The sequence below is a fragment of the Gossypium arboreum genome, chromosome 10 (assembly GCF_025698485.1).
Source record: "Gossypium arboreum isolate Shixiya-1 chromosome 10, ASM2569848v2, whole genome shotgun sequence".
NCBI classification, from domain to species: domain Eukaryota; kingdom Viridiplantae; phylum Streptophyta; class Magnoliopsida; order Malvales; family Malvaceae; genus Gossypium; species Gossypium arboreum.
The window spans coordinates 35,695,735-35,713,593 of NC_069079.1; the positions used below are offsets into that span (position 1 = coordinate 35,695,735).

Below are 17,859 nucleotides of genomic sequence, written 5' to 3' on the forward strand. Positions count from 1 at the left end.
TGTCGACTATATTGTCTTTCTCCAAAACTGCTGTTATTGTTCGTTCTATACGTAAGCCAAAGATGTTAGCCTCTGCCTTGTCTGTATTTTTTTTGGTTGGTTCAATGAATTTGCTAGATTTCTGCCTAGAGAATCAATTAGTTGTTAACTCTTCTCTGCAGATCTAATAACCTGCAGATACGATCTGCAGGTGCATATACATGCTGGATATGGTGTGCTTTTCGTACACGAATTGTTGTTTAGAGAGCTAGATGTCTCGAATCGATGAATGTAATTTGATGTTGAGCAATAGGAACTATTATGATGATGATCATGACTTATTGTCAGTACTTTTAGATCCAAATGAAACAGTGTAATTAGCTCAAATAATTTTGTTTTTCTAGGAATCCACTGAATACAGATTGCTTGTCTGTGTTTTTTCTTCCACTTTTATTACAATTTCCATTCCCAATTGCTTGCCAATGCAACTTGGGGCAGCTTCTACTATCATGAATCATTATCAGCTAGTTTCTCATTTTTGCAGTGGTGTTGATGTATGTTTTTTGGACTAGAGTGTGTGTTGGGTACAGGTATGATCAATGGTTTTTAATGTATTTGGAGGATCATATTCTCATGCCCATATCTGGAAATCTAACACGAATGCTAGATATGGGTGCTTAAAGAAAACTGAGATGTTGGAGCAAAATTGGTAGTGATATGATAGTCCTCATGGCACCACTGTTAACTTATTACCTAGATTGGTGATCGTCCGTATCTAAAATGGTGCCTAACACTAGTTACGGATGCTTCAAGAAAAATGAAAAGTACAGAAGGAATCTTATGAGCTAGGTTGCTCTACTGTTCATTTATTTCGCGTAGTCCATATTTTTATTCAACATAAATTCGAACATGAATACACGACAATGACCCTTCAAGGATGAAACTTCCAAATATTTGAAAAACTTCAAAATTGAATCTATCTGTATCGAAGTACTTAAATTACTCAAATATGAAAGCATATGATATAACGGGGAAGAGATTGGATAAAGCAGATAATTAAGGTGAGGGCTTAAATTTCAGGTTTTCTATATATTCAGGGAAGCCGGGGTTCTTCATGATTCTTGCTTGTCAGTGATTCAAGGATTATGTGTTTATTTTATTATAATTATCATGATCCAATGTTGATATATTAACCAATTAGACCTGCCAATGGGTTGGGTTACTTAGTCCAGCATAGCTCGAAGGCTAGCTCGAAAAGTGGGAGAGTTTAGATAAAACTAGAGACCCGAAAAATAGGCCTGGGTAAAAATAAGACGTTTTTGGCTCGGGCCTGGCCCGAATTTACAAAAAAATAAAAAAAATTTGCTATTTTTTGTTGTTTGATAGGCTTGGATAAAAATAAAACATTTTTGGCCTGGGCCTAACCCGGATTTACAAAATGACCAAATTTTTTGTTATTTTTTGTTGTTTTAATGCTATTTTTTTATTGTTTTCTTTCTATTTTGCTACCATTTTACTATTATGTTACTATTATTTTATTATTATTATTAGGATATTGTATAACACTTGTTTTATTGTTAATTTTGTTATTATTTTAGAGGCATTTACTTGTTAAGTTGCATTTATCTTAGTGTTATGTAAGTATACATGTTTTTTAAAATTTATTTTAATTTATTGAGAAATATTTTTTTAATATTTTTAATATTTTTGATGTATTATATATATTTAAAAAGTATATAAAAAATAATATAAAAAATTTAATACAGGCAGGCCGAGCTAGGTTTGAGTTTTAATATTTTTTTTTGAGCCGAGCGCGAACCTAGTAAATAAGCTTAAATTTTTTATTGGGCTCGACCCAACTCATAAACACATCTATAACTAATCCTCCACGCCTCCTTTTTGCGTTTGCATGAAATTCTCCTATGATTCATTCTTGCATTTCCACTTCTGGTAATTGGTGATCATAACTTTTTCCTTCATTTGCTCTTCTTTTTCCTTGCATTCTTTTTACATTCACTTTCAGCCAAAATGCATCATCGATCTATTCAAGACTCTTTAGTTTCTTTAATTTTAACTATGGATCCTTATCTTCTTCAATTAGTCTTTAAGTACAGCTATCCCTACCTTTTTCATTAATTTTGGAGCAATTATTTCTAATTTAATTCTCTAAGGGTTCACTCATTACCTCATATGTTTGCATTGGGTTTTAAATAATTTGGGTTGCATTAATTAAAGAAGTCCATGAATTACTACCATCTACTGTTGGTGTACTAAAATATTCTCATCTTTATTGATCATTTCCCTTATTACTGTTTCTTAAAAGCTGTCTTCACACGAATATTAACATCTACACCTTTTATTAATGTATACCCTTCCACACACCACACTGCTCATTCTTTAATTATTATATTCGACATTTAGAATTCCTAAGGTTGATATATCAAATGTGCCCCATTTTCTCTTTCATTAACTCCACCTCTAACATGAACTTGTTATTTAACCTTTTCCAACTTCTTTCTCTAATCAATAGACACTTGATTTAGTGTTCGATGGAATTGAAGAAATGGATTGGTTAAAATCAATTTTACATAAAAATATTCAACAAGCAAGACATCTCTGCATCCTAAAACTCTAATCAAGAATTGAAATTGATTAATTAGTTAAAACCTTCATAGCCATTTTAAAGTAATTGTAACCTTCCAAGAGTTCTTTTCATTGAAACTCTCTCATGGATCAATAATGTTTTGAAAAGTCATCCTATTCTAAGTGTGAAAAGGGGCTCCCATCACAATTGTTTGGTAAACCTAAATTTCATATGGTAGAAATGTGCCCATGTTTTAACCTCTTAAAACCAACTTGATAACCCAACTTATCTCTACTTAAGAAATATTTCTTCCATCCCATCTAGTCAAAACTAAAGAAGAAATCACTTGCCTAAGATTCACTTTATATTGATGCCTTCTATCTATTTTGAACTTATCACTGTTAACTTTAGAAAATTTTATTGTATTGGCAATACATTTTTGTAGTCTATGTATAACTTCACAATCAACAGAACCAATGCCCAACATTTTAGACTCTAATATTCGATTATCTTTAATATATTTATCACATTCCACTAGTGTAAATTTGCTAGTCATTGTCTCTACCATCTTCTTAAGGATGTTTCCAACCATATTAGATCATGTTAAAGTTTGCTTATAAGTTTTCTTGACTTCGCTTCCAAAAATGGTGTATTACTATCTTTTGAATTTTGATATCATTATATTCACGTTGGTTTCATGTCTCATTTTATCTCTTTCAATATAAGAAATAAAGCCAAAAACCATTCAATTTCTTGCCTCCCTCATGTTAGAGAATCCAATAATGTTAGATTTACAACTTTTAGAAATCTTTCTCTTCATGAAAATTGATTACTTGTACCATATCTTTCAAAAAACATATATGTTCACTACAACAAAACATGTCAAAGGTAATAGATGACTTGAGACACATCGGGATTGCGCCTTCTTAAATTGACTCACATCAATATGTAGAGATGCGCATAAGTAGCGTCTCCTTAGGTAGGCACTGAAGAGACATCACCGTGGCATGTCTCCTTAGGCCAAACTTAAGGAAACACTTTTGTCGCGTCTCCTTAGAACTAACCAATGGAGACACTAGGCTACGTCTCTTTGGATTACCTATGGAAACGCTTTCTCTTGTCTACTAAGCTGTCGATTGTAGAGATTCATTCATCATGTCCATAGGTCTCTAGATTGTTTTGTACAACTTAAACATTGAGATGTTTTGTTCTTGGTTTCTTTGTAGGTCTCTTGAATCTTTCTTTCTTTCTTCCAACGCCAGTATTTCATTCTCCCTAATTTTTGTTTCCTTACAAATTCTTGATCTTGGACTAGAGGCAATGGTATGTCCATATTTATTGTCTTCAAAATTTATCCATCTGTATGATTTCAAATTCACTTATATCATGTTTTATGGGGCTTTTTGTTTACTTTTATTTATAGTATCCCAAATATCCATTGCATGAATGAATTTGTGATATAAGTATTTCATTTGTATGTATGCAAATAATGAATAAGTTTGTTTTACTGAATTTGTTGTTTTAAATAGATTCTTTTCTTCTTTGAATCGATTGTTTGTTGTTTTAAATTGATTTTTTTGCTTCTTTGAATCAATTCATGATTGTTGTTTTAAATCGATCCATGATTGTTATTTTAAATCGATTCTTTGCTTCTTTAAATCGATTTTTTTGCTGTTTTAAATCAATTCATTATTGTTTGAATCGATTCTTTGTTGTTTTAACTCAATTTGTACTTAAACATAAATTCACTGATATTCATTTGGTCCCTTATCAATACTTGCACAACATTTGTCCCTTATCAAGACTAACTTACATCGGTGTAAATAAGTTCTTTTTCCTTCAAGCCTCTTGTTGGACGTGTCAAGCAAAGGGAGGTTCCCTCAATATTCTATTAAGAGAAAATACGTAACTACACTTGATATGTCTCATGTGACTAACTAAAAATACGATAAAGGCAAGTGCACCTATCGATAAATAGTATAGCTATAGTGAGTAGAGATATCGTATCCACGAGGACTAAAAGTATTAGTAATTACCGTTTTTCTATTATTTAGTCGATAATTTGGAGTGATGAGTTTTAAACTGAAATTACTAAACTAATTTAATTAAGAACTCAACAGAGAATAAATCAAGAAAATAATTGAATAATAACCAATGAGAGAGACAATACTCAGGAAAGAATCCACCTAAACTTCATCTATTATTGTGAATCTGAATTAAACGATTTATTCACTCGGTAACTTGATCTGTAGAAATCCCTAAATTATATTAATATCTCTTTTATGAGTAAGAGCAACTGAATCTAAGTTGATTAATTGAAATTTCTTTCTAATTAAAACCCTTATTATCATATTAACTCAATCTATGGATTCCCTTATTAGATTTGACTCTAATCTAGTAGATTTATATCGTCTTATTTTTTAGGATTGCATGGAACTCCACTCAATTATAATAAATCTACTCTTAAATAGAGACTTTTACTCCTCTGTCTTAAGCACATTAAACATGGATTAATATCCTAGAAATATTAAAAAAAAATTAGCACACATAATTGAGAACAAGAATCAAATATTTATCGCATAAAATATAAATTAAATAATAGGATTCATCATAAGTTTCATCTTTCTTAGGTATCTAGGGAATTAGTTCATAATTCTAAATGAAAACATCTCAAAGTCAAAAAAACCACAAAAAAACAAAGAAACTCATAAAAACTTCAAAAGAAATTAGAAGAAGGTTTTCGATCTTAATGGAAATCTGCTTCAGAGTTGGCTCTAATGGTGTTTTTTAAGTTGTTTTCTTCAATATACTTTGATCCTCCTATATCTCCTCTTCTATTTGGTATTTATAGACTTTAGAATACTCAGAAAGCCTAAAAATTATGTTTTTTCGCGTGTTTGGAAAGTAGGTTGCGAAATCGACATGGCCTGGCACATAGCCTTGTGTCTAGCTCGTATGGCTCACATAGTTGTGTGTCTAGCTCGTGTGGAAAGGCCCAACTCATGTAGCTCTTGAAATCTGCTCTTTTTGACTGATTTTCACTCGTTTTTCGCTCTTTTAGCTCTCAAATGCTCATCTAAGTATAGGAACATGAATTCAAAGGATTAGGACATCAAATTCACCAATTTGCATAAATATTCATCCAAAAATGTATTAAAAACGAGATTAAAATATGTTAGTTTTATCATTTATCAACACCAATGTAAGTAAGTTCTTTGAATCGATTGTTTGTTGTGAAATATATAAGCATTTTCCTTTTATTCTTTAAAACTAACTAATGAAGACACTAGGTTGCGTATCTCTGGATTACCTATAGAGACACTTTCTCGCGTCTCTTGAGTTGTTAATTGTAGAGACGTTAGTCATAATCTCCGTAAGTCTCTTTTTAATAAATTCTTTTATAAAAACCCACTAACCTTCCTCTCCTATAACACCCCACACTCGACTTAAACGTTACGATTGGATTATGAAAGTTACATTGGTACATAAAATATTGTTCGTTTATTTTCATGAAAACTTATGTTTAAATCGAATGTAATTAAATTTATTTAATTTAACAAAAAACAAAAGTGTCCAAAAATTCGTGTGAGAGCGCATTTTGAAGACAACTTGTCTTTTCAATTATTTTTAAACAAACTCATTCACTTAAACTATCAAATAATTGCAAAACAACATTTTTACTTGATTTCAAAACATTTGCAACAAAAAAATATTTTTGAGTTATTAATTTTGAAAATCTTAGTGTTTTAACAGTTATGTCGTCTTTGTTACAGATACCATTTAAAAATATTATGTTTGCAAATAAAAACAAATACAAAAATAAATGCCCTAAAAACATTTTAAAATGTCCGAAAGCTCGTTAAACCTAAATTAAATCCAAAACATACTTAAAACTAAAATGTCAGAATCGAGCTCTGGAATCGCTGCCAAATCCTAAGTTTGAGGATCACTTAAAACGAATCAAATAGAGGAATAAGCTGGATGCCTAGTGTGTGACTTGATCTACACACATAATTTTACTTATAACATACTCATATGCAATTATCATAACAGGTTTTCATATTTTCAGAAACATACATCATATCAAAACAAAACTTGCCCCCATTCACTACACACCAACTCCATCCAACTAATCACACCAAATAGGACTACAATAGTTCATCTATCCAATCACATTGATATGTGGTGTTATACCACTCAAAAAAGTGTAGTTGAGCTATCAGACAGATATTACGGTTTAACAGCCAAAATTGTAATAAAACTACCAAAAACACTTCCTCCATCACATATCAGGACCCATCTCAATGCACATGCATGAACAAACTAACATATAATCATATCACATAAAATGTATGACATTCATACCTAAACATCTTTTCATAGATCATATCATATTGCTCACACAGAATTAATCCTACTAATCATGCATTCTAAGCATACTAACACATAACATACTGAATTTATGTTTTATAAGCTTCTAAAATAATCACGGATTCAATTTTAGAGTATCTTAATTGGCCCCAAATCAGGCCTTCAAATTGACCGAAAAGGGCTTACATGCCCCAACAAGCCAGCCTTTGTGGCTCACATGACTTACCTGTTTAGCTCGTGTAATCACACACGCCCATGTGCCCCACACGGGCGACTGTACATCCTTATGATGGACATGACCAACCACACGCTCGTATAGTGCACACGATTAACCACATGCCTGTGTAGTGCATACAGCCAGCCACACAGCCATGTGACGTGTAATTTTAAAACAACCACTATTTTTCGGGGTTTTTCGAGTTCCAATCGAGTTTTTAGGTTAGACTTACACACCTGATGATAGTTATGATAAATCACACAACAATACATTCTGAATCCTACATATGGCACCAAACTACAACGATTAACAAATACAAATTAACCCAAAATTCCACTAGATTACACCTATTTTTAAAAGAAAACAATCCCTAAAATCAACACATGAGCACTTACTTCAAAGAATAGCAGTGTCAAAACGACTACTCCACTAGAGGATTTTGATTCTCGCACCCTTCACCTAATCAAAAGCCACGAGAAACACTTAACATAAAGAAGAATGAGAAATAAACACTAACATCTCAAACCTTGCTTAACGAATGAGTTAAACATTTCAAACCTTGCTTAACGAACGAAAAATAAACAATGTTACTTATACTATTCTTAGATTACGATTGGAAAGGAAGAGTAAAAAAGATAGCCCCACAATAACTTAATGGCTGGAAAACAAAAGTAAAAAAAAAAAAAAAAAAAGAGACAAGGAAAGAATGAAAACTCAATAGGAAAGGAAAGAAAGAAGAGGAAAACAAAAGAAACCTGACTAGTGAGAGAGGAGTGGACGATTTTGGGGAGGAGAAAAACTAAGGGAAATTGATAAAAATAAAAAAAAATAAAAATAAACAAGATATTCACAAAATATTCTAACCACCAGATTTCTTTAGAATTCAAATTGACCACAACTTTTAACACATAGCAAGAATTTTTTTTTTCTACATTTGCACACAACAAGATTCAAACACAAGGCATAAGAGTAAGTTAAAGCCTTACCACTGAACCAGTAGGCTCATTCTTGATAGCAACTTACAAAAACAAAAGATAAGCCCTAAGACTCAAGTCTTATGTAGTACCAAAATTAATGGAAAATTTTCAAAATAAGGGAATCAAACTCAAGACCTAAAAAAAATATTCAAAGTACTTAACCAACATACCAAATCAAATTATTTGACATATTTAAACAATCCAAACTTAAGGAAGTTGGGGCATTACAACTCACCCCTCTTTAAAGAAATTTTAGCCTCGAAATTTACCTGACTAAAAAAGATAGGGATACTACTGACGGATTGAGTCCTCAGGCTCCCAAGTGGCATCTTTTGAACCATGATTCCGCCATAAAACCTTAACTAATAGAATGGTCCTTCTCTTCAAGACCTTAACCTTATGATCCAGAATCTGCATCGACTCCTCCTCAAAGGAAAAATTTGGCCTCAACTCAATCTCCTCCATCGGAATAACATAGGAAGGAAAACAATGACATATGAAAGACGTCATGAATGTGGTCCAACTTCGAAAGTAGCTCTAACTAATAAGAAATTGGCCAGACATGCTTCAAAACCTAATATGGCTCGATGAACCTAGGGCTTAACTTGCCCTTATGACCAAATTTGATAACCTTTTTCCACGGAGAAACCTTAAGGAATACACGATCCCTCACCCCGAACTTAATATCCTTCCTCTTAATATCCGCATAAGGCTTCTGTCTATTAGAACTGACCTTAAGTCAATCTCGAATCAAGTAAACCTTATCCTCAATCTCGACAACTAACTCAGGACCCAACACCTTCCTTTTACTCAATTCAGTCCAACAAAGTGGAGTGCGACACTTACGATCATATTAGGCTTTACAAGGAGCCATATGAATACTAAACTGAAAACTATTATTACAAACGAATTTAGCTAGCTACAAAAACTCCTCCCAACTATCCTGGAAATCAATAACATAGCTCCGAAGCATATTATCTAAAATCTAAATTACCCTCTCAGATTGACCATCAGTCTGCAGATGAAATGCTGTAATAAAGTCCAATCGAGTATCTAGAACCTCATGTAATTTCTTCCAAAATCGAGAAGTAAATCGAGGATCTTGATATGAAATAATTGATATCGGAACCCTATGAAACCTAACTATCTCTGAAATGTAAAGCTTCGCCAACTTTTGTAAAGAATAACTGGTCCTGATCGGAATAAAGTAAAGAGACTAAGTCAATCGATCCACAATAACTCAAACAAAATCGTTCTTAGTAGGTATCAAATGTAACCCACTAACGAAGTCCATAGTTACTCGTTCTCACTTCCACAATGGAATCTTAACGAGTTATAGCAAACTAGAAGAAAGTTGGTGCTCAGCCTTAATCTGCCGCCACATTAGACAATGAGACACAAATATTTGGTTACATTACGTTTCAATTTAGCCCACCAATATAACTCAGATGTCATGGTACATATTATTACCACTGGGATGCATAGCATAGGGGTTACTATGTGCTTCCCGCAGAATGGATTGCCTCAAATCTACATCACTCGTCACACAAATCCTACCTCGGAAACACAGAATACCATTGCTATTAAACCCGAAATTCAAAATCTTACCCTTATCAATCTGTTGAACCCGATTGATCAGAGACCCATTCAAAAGCTGCTTATTTTTAAATCTCACTCATCCAAATTGGCTTAACTTGCAACTTGGCCAGAATCCTTCCATCATCAAACAAACTTAGACGAGAAAATATCGCTATCAACTCGGACATAGATCTTCTAATAAGAGTATCGGGCACCACATTATCCTGGCCAAGATTATACTTGTAATACCTCTAACCCTTATCCATCGCCGAAATAGGATTTTGAAGCATTACTAGAGTTTATAGATCAAATATGAACATATTCATATAATTCACTATTTATTCTCGAAACCAAATATATTCAATCATGTTGTCCCTTAGCTAGACCCTCGAGGCCCAATTTATGAGTTAAAAACAAGTCGGGACTAAATTAAGAACTTAGATAATATTTCGTGAAATTTCAAAAATTTTCACTTAGGTGCAAGGGAGACACACCTATGTGGGTAGGCCGTGTGGCTCACACGACCAAGTGACACACCCGTGTCTCAGGCCGTGTGGGCATTCTATATGAAGCACACGGTCGTGTCCCAGCCCGTGCCAAATTTAACTACCTATTTTAATTGATAAGCCTAAGTCACACATGGCTTTTTTAATACCGACACTACCTATTTTGCTAGATATGGAAAACGTACCTTGGTCCTTACATTTAAGTGGTATTTTCCTTTGTAAAACGGCGGAGACATTTTCTTCGGCACTCACCTTTTCATTTCCCAAGAGCTTCTTCTTACTTGTGCATAATTCTTTTAAGAATTTTACATACAATGGAATTTGTTTAATCGTATCAAGAAGAAGTATGTTGATTTCTACCTTTCGAAAGGTGTCAATGATCTTTTTCTCTTCTCGTTCTTTTTTGCATTGGCAAGTCTTCCAGGAAATGGAGGTAGTACTACAAATGATTTTTGTGGTGCTGACTTTATTGGAGCCTCTGTGTCAAGTTTCTTCTCATCTCGACCAGCGTTGTGGGTACAACTTATGCCAGGTATGGGCTCCAAAATCTTCCCACTCATTAACGTAATAGCACTTACATTGTGTTTTGGATTAGGCTTAGTTTAGGACGACAGTTTACATTGGGACTCCAAACGGCTAACCGTGAGCGCATGCTTGCTCACTTGTTTATCTAACTTTTACAAATGCATTTCAATTTTTAGCTGAAACTTCTCAGTACTATTGACTAGCCTTTCTACTTTGGCTTCCAAAGATGAATTTGAAGGTGGTAATTGTTGATTCAGAGGAAGCCTTTGTTGGTAAGGTTGATTGAACTGAGGATTCGACCCATAACTTAGATTTAGGTGATCTTTCCACCCCATAATATACGAGTTTGAGTAGCGGTTATACTACCTCTGGGGCAGTCTTGGAAAGTTCTCAACAACATTTGCTTATTCTATCGAATCCTCATGTAGAATCGGACAGGAGTCCGTCAGATGATCTGGCTTAGCACAAATTCTGCACAATCGTACTGGGCCCGTTTTATCTGTAAGCAAAGTTTGAACAACTTTAGTTAGCTTATCAATTTATCTTCTAGAGATAGAGAACTTAACCTATTAACCCATCTTATGGGTTCTGTGGCTGGTCAGAATAGTTGAGAGTTAGCAGCCATGGTTGAAATCAACTCTCTCGCTCTTTGGGGCGTCATATTAACGAGTGCCCCCCACTTGCAGCATCTATCATCTTCGTTTCCATTAGGAGTAATCCCTTATAAAAATACTGCAAGAGTGACTATTCAGTCAATCCATGTTGTGGGCAACTTGCACACAACTTTTTGTATCGCTCCCAATAATCGTAAAGCGATTCAGTCTCTTTTTGACAGATTCCCACAATGTCCCTCCTTAGTTCAGCTGCTCAGCTGCAGGAAAGAACCTGTCAAGAAACAAACAAGACATGTCAGACCATATATTTACAGATCCTGGAGGCAAATAAAATAGCCACTCTCTAACAGAGTCGGCTAGTGAGAAAGGAAAAGCACAGTTTGATTTGTTCTTCGGTTACTCCCTGAGGCTTCATGCTTGTGCACACCATATGGAATTCCTTAAGGTGAGTATGCAAGTTTTCGTTCTGCAGTCCACGGAAGGTGGGTAGTAAATGAATCAAATCGAATTTTAACTCGAACGACGTTCCTCCTGCCGAATGGGTTATATATAAAGGTTATTGTTCATCCGGAGCTGCCGCGAGCTGGCGTATCGTCTGCCCAGCCATCTTGTTTGGTTCGTCAAATGAGAAAATCTCTTCGGTGCATGATATGGTTTCGAATCCGGGATTTGGCCGTTTACCACGTTATATGGCTTCTCTTTGCAATTGTCGGGCCAATTTCTCAATTTCTAGTTCAAACTCTAGAGTTCCCGGTTCTGATCTGGTCATAAGGAAAACAAACAAAAATTAAAAAATTATCTCCAATTCCCGGTAACGGTGCCAAAATTTGATGGGCGTCGAAACCACCAAAAATAATTCCTACAAAAACAACTTTAAATTGCAATAAAGAATGATAGTAAGGTCGAGTCCAAAGGGATTGGATATCGTAATCAACTTCTGTGTTCACTTATGAATAGAATATTCGTCGAGTCAAACGTCGTGTCAAGAGTCGTGCCCATGATTCCAAACGTACCTGCAACAAAAATAAACAATTAAATCGGGGGTTTTGAGAATGTTAAGAAAGTAAATAATCTAATAAGCTTAAATAAACGATTGATTAATATTGAAAATAAATGTAAAATGGAAATAAATTCAGACTTTTGTAAACAGATAAAATAAGCCTTAACCTTAGAATCAGTAAATTTTGTATCAGGAATCAATCCTAAAAAATTAATCTTCTCCTCTAAACGATAAACTGGTTATAGCAGTTAAGAACGTCCTAATCACAAATTCCTCCTCTAGTAACTGATTTCGGTATGACCTACAAACCAACCCTTACCGATTATCTAACTGAGATACACGTGTTCCCGATTCAAGATTCCGGCAACCATGCGTTCTAAGAACCCAACTCGAATTAACGGCCTCAACTGCGTGGGTCATTTAAACCCGATCACTTCTTCATCGATTTGTTCTCTAAGATCCAAATACAGCACGACCGACTCGTTTCTCCAACTATCAGCTAACACGACTCCAACCCAACGTGCGCTTTTTGACTTGTAATCGAGTTAACCTTAAGGGATGAGTTGTCAATCCTGATACTTAAGAAAAGAAGAAATACCGATTGGACGAATTTTAGCACGAATTCGTATCTCGCGATTCCTGACCGGAAAGAACACCGGCCTAAGGCTAAGATGAAGTTTAGTGAAGCATGCAATTAATCATGCTTTTTATGTTTAGAAAGGTTGGTTGAAGATAATGGAAGAATTTGGGAAATGAAAAGGGCTTGGGAAGGCAATTAGCCCAATTTTATAAAAGCAAGCAAAATTTAAAGGAAATACAAAATTAATGGATGATTTCCTAATAACATAAAACCCCTATTTATATATATAGGTTTTACTAAATTTAGTGTAAACTAATTTAATATAAAATATAAAATAAAATAAGATTTTTCTATTTTTGGCTTTTACAAAGTCAAAATATTTGATGTGTCCTTGGCTTCCTCCACCTTTTTGATTTGGCCCCATTTCAATGATTTTCTTTCAAATTAGTTCTTTTTAGATTGTTTTTGACTAATTGCATCCCTAACAAGATTAAAACATAAAAAACTTAATTAGCGGGTTTAGTTCAAAAATAAACAAAATTAAACACAAAAGATATGCAAATTAAAATGTTTATCGATTATGATAATCATTAACTTTAAATGTTTATGTAAGTTATGATAATCATTAACTTATATTCTTATTTTTCCTTTTATTCATTTACTAATTTTTTTAAACTGGTTTGGAGATGGAACCAATTTGTAGTTATAAATGGAACCAAGTTATGTACAATCTTGCACAAACTATTATTTTATCATAACAACACTATTTGAAATTTCATCAATCAATATATTGATAATAATTTCTTTTCAAGTAAAAAACTTGTTATTTGTTTTATTTATTTAGTTTTAAATTTTAAAAATCGATTAAATATTGCAACCATTTCTTATGTTTATGGCTTTGAAAATTGGCCTCAACTTTTGCTTCGTTTTCATCATCGCCATTACATGATATTAATAAATAAAACTCAAATTCAACTCTGAAAAAATACATGTAGTTACTGTTCATGTAACTTAATAGAGTAGTGATTATAACGTGATATGGTTAACTTAATAGAGTAGTGTAAATTAATTAATTATTCATAAAATAAATTTATTATGCTAAATTAAAAATTAAAATAAAATAAATAAAAATAATTGAACATTTAAAATACAAAAATAAAATAAAATTTCATGTCATCTTCCACATGTGGATCATACATTGATTATTTTATTATCTTATAAAAAATAAATCTTATAGTATATTGAAATAATTTGTATAATGTTTGATAAATTTAAATATCAAATTTGAAAAATTTTAAGTAACAAATTAAAAATATAAAATTTAATTATTAAAAAATAGTATAGATTGACTAAATGAATTCATTTTTATTAAGTAATAAGTCAACCATCATTATTTACTTATCTCTTCAATAGCTTTTAATTGGAAAAGGGTATGTGAAAATAATTAAACCAGAAATTAATCTCAACATGGGGAATAGTTTTGTTAATTTTTAAAAGTTAAAAAATATGATTATTATGAAATATGACATATGATTATATGATTATTTAATTAATTAATATTATATATCATAAAATTATTATGAAATATGATTATTTATTTAATCAGAAATTAATTAATTATTCATAAAATTATTTAAATATAAAAAGTGTATTTAGTTAGTAGAGAGAAAATTGGAATTTAGGAATGTTTAGATTGAGATGAGGAAAATAATATATATATATTTTGGTAAGTTAAAAGAAAAATGGGGGAGTGGTTAATAACTAACCAAACCAAGTGATGCTTAACTTTGGATGGAAGTGTCCATCAGGAAATCTTGGTCAAGGATAAGCTATTTATGTACATACAATATTGTCAACTATACTACTATTCTACGATTGGTAGCAGTATTAATTAAGAGGGTAGAACAAGTTGAAAGCATAAAAAATAAAGGAGACAGAGAGGCGAAGGCAATATAGTTGTTAGTAAAAAATGGGAAGAAATTAAGTAGTCGTAAAGAAATTAATAGCACAAAAAAAAAAAAACTACAACAAGAACTGTCTACCTATGTTTCAGCAATCGACTTCTTTACAAGTTCTTTCAATAGATAGTGCACCTAAAGATCAAAGCATCATTTCAAGTTTCAGTATAAACTAAGAACTCCAAATATCTTACTCTTGTTTCAGTATAAACTAAGAAAAACATGAGATTAGAACTACATGAAAATGGCCAAATTCACATGCATTCAATAAACTAATTAATATTGTAAAATAGCTGATTAGATTTCTTAAGCATCATTTCAAGTTTCAACCTTGTAAAACAGTGTTGAAAGAACTTATTTTTAAAAGAAATTAGACCTAATTCAATTTCGCATATAATAAAATATTTTAAAATAATAAAAATCCAATTAGTTATGATCTTATAAGAACTAAATTTTTACTAGTGAAAATATATTTAAGATTTACACATGTAAGGAACCTGAATAAGAATTCTTATGAAAATATAAGCAAATGAAAGCTTGAAAAATTCCCAGCTATTATAGGAATCTGCCCTCCGAAATCATTGTTATATAATATCAACTGTTATAAGAAATGATATTATACTTGTTATGTTGTTATTAGAAAGATTTATGATCTAGAGAGTAGTCAAATTGTTAATAGCCGAAAGACTTTCACCTAAAGTATATAATCAAATTTGTCAAAATAGCTTGATGATAGAACCCATGCACTTTGTTTTTTCTGTAAATAGAGAGAAAAGTCATGAACTCTGTTCCTCTTATATTGAACTAATAGCTGAGAATAGTTTTAGATTGTTTTCTCACAAATACTGACTTATATTTTTGACTTATCTTTTCATTGTGTTTATTGTTATCACCTTTTTCACTAATACTCATCATCATCATGTTTCTTGTTAAGTCAAACAAACAATGGTGACCATCAATATATCACCCAAAATCTCAAAATCATTTAACACAAAGAAAATCATTACTTCGATTAATTCAAGCCAAGAACAAACAACAAAATTTCATAAACAAAACTTTTTGCCTTAACAAAAAAAAAATAACAAACAAAATATTTTAATTATTTTCTAATAAAATTTCCTAATAAAATTTCAGCCTTCCATTTATGCAACAAAACCTATTGAAACAAAACTTTGTTCTAATAATTAATGGCCAACAAATGCAACAAAAGAGTTCATATTCTTTCCAATGTCGAGATAAAAAGCTAACATCGGTCACAAAGTTCAACTGAAACAAAATTAATAAAACAAAAAAAGAACTTAAACAGAACCATTCCTTTACTTCTCTTTGTTTCCTTCTTGTTTACCAGCAACCAAACACAACACCAATTAACAAACAAAAAATAAAAAATGTAAACATAAAGCGAAATTAATCAAATAAAAAAGGTGTGCGTGAGGGAAAGAATAATTTATTACCAGCTAGGAATGGAAGCAATGCAAGTTGGAGAAAGTGACGAAAACCTTGAAAACCTCACCGATCTAGAAAAACCAATCGATTACAGAAGAAGAGTAAGTCGGCAAAAACCCCGAACGCCAGAAAAAAGAAATAAACAAGAATTAGCAATTACCTCAAATCGAGAAAAAGGAACAAATGAGATGATATATAGCTTTGTACCAAAAGCAATCGCCAATCTTTATCTTCTTCAACAAATAACAATTTTACGCATATATCAGGGAGGGGGAACTGATTTGAGGAAAATTTGGGAAAAAAAGAAAGGTATTTCGAAACAAATTAGGGATTTCGAGGGGGAATTGATTTGGGAAAAAAATTGGGGAAAAAAGAAAGGGGTCTGGGAAAGAAACTTAGGGATTTTGGGAAAAGGGGGAGCTGATTTGGGGAAAAAAATTGGGGAAAAAAGAAAAGGGTTCGGGAAAAAAAACTTAGGGATTTGGAGAGAGGGGGAACTGATTTGGGGAAAAATTTTTGGGGTTTTAGGACTAACAAAACTGTACTGTTTAGTAAAAAATTTAATACATGCTCACGGCTTTTTTTTATAAACACCGCTATTACTGACCTTTTGCGGCATTTCTGAGAAAAGTACTACTACAGTTTTATCCTTTTGCGGCGTTTATTCAAGAATGCCGCTAATATCTTACCTTTTATGACATTTTTCGATTAGCGCCACTAATATATAACCTCTGTAGAGTTTTCAGTTCAAACGCCGTTAAAAACACGACTAAAAATTTAATTTCCTGTGGTGACAGAAATCCATGGTGGCATTCCAACTCACTTTTTATTTTTATTTTAGTCATTATCAATATTTGTCTTCTCTATTATTAACAAAATATAGAAAAATTCGTTCTCCCAAGTTGAAAAGAAAAAAGTAAAACAAAGGAAAAAAAAACCATAACTTTACCTTTTTTTTATGTGAAAGATCAAATAGTAAAGATGGATCTTTCATGGATTTCACCTTAGATCTCTTTCTCTTTGTAAAGGAAAATTGTGTTTACTTATTTATTTGAGTTGGATTGGGTTGGTTTGGAAAAGGAGAAAGGTGATATGTTAACCACACTAAGGAAAAGGTTGATGAGGGACTTCAAGAGGTTACAACGAGATCCACCTACTTGTATTAGTGGGGCTCCTCAAAATAATAATATTATGCTTTGGGCATTTTGTTATGACAGGAAATCAACAATGAAATTGAGTCGTTAAGTTAATTAGTAAAGTTGTTCGTTTTAAGAAAAATATGTTAGTGAAATGGTGCTTTTAGATGAGTGGTCAATGAGGTGTTGCATTTTGATGTTAGTATAAAACGATGTGCTCTAGTTTTTAGTTTTTTAATGAAACATTGAGTTTTTGGGTTAGGAAATAATAATTGTCATGTAACAGCTTCTTAACCAATTCTTGTAACTGTCATTTCCTTCTATTTTAGTATGGTTTTGGGATAGTAGGCAGTTATGAAAAGTTTGGAATGAATTTTTTTCTTCTCTG

The 17,859-nt window shown here is 32.4% G+C and overlaps 1 protein-coding gene and 1 long non-coding RNA gene across 7 annotated transcripts in view; one reads left to right on the top strand and one right to left on the bottom strand.

The window, feature by feature from the left end:
* Positions 1 to 17,859, top strand: part of LOC108489126 (F-box/kelch-repeat protein At3g06240-like) — a 29,893-nt gene that overhangs the window by 1,392 nt on the left and 10,642 nt on the right. Inside the window, exon 2 of one of the 5 annotated variants that reach the window (XR_008271960.1) lies at positions 3,790 to 3,886. The exons of 2 other annotated variants lie outside the window; for them this stretch is intronic. The gene's annotated coding sequence lies outside the window, so the exon portion shown is untranslated. Of the gene's footprint in view, positions 1 to 161; positions 370 to 3,789; positions 3,887 to 17,859 lie in introns of those variants that run through there. 2 more of the 5 variants (XM_017793421.2, XM_017793422.2) reach the window with 2 other exon arrangements.
* On the bottom strand, positions 5,135 to 16,927 carry LOC108489127 (uncharacterized). 2 transcript variants are annotated; one of them, XR_008271962.1, is made up of 5 exons: positions 16,496 to 16,927; positions 16,344 to 16,406; positions 11,729 to 12,364; positions 8,398 to 11,622; positions 5,135 to 7,610 (listed from the first exon to the last, which is right to left on the bottom strand). It is a non-coding gene; the product is annotated as an uncharacterized LOC108489127 (long non-coding RNA). The 2 variants fall into 2 exon arrangements; XR_001871899.2 differs by having other exon boundaries at positions 8,398 to 12,364.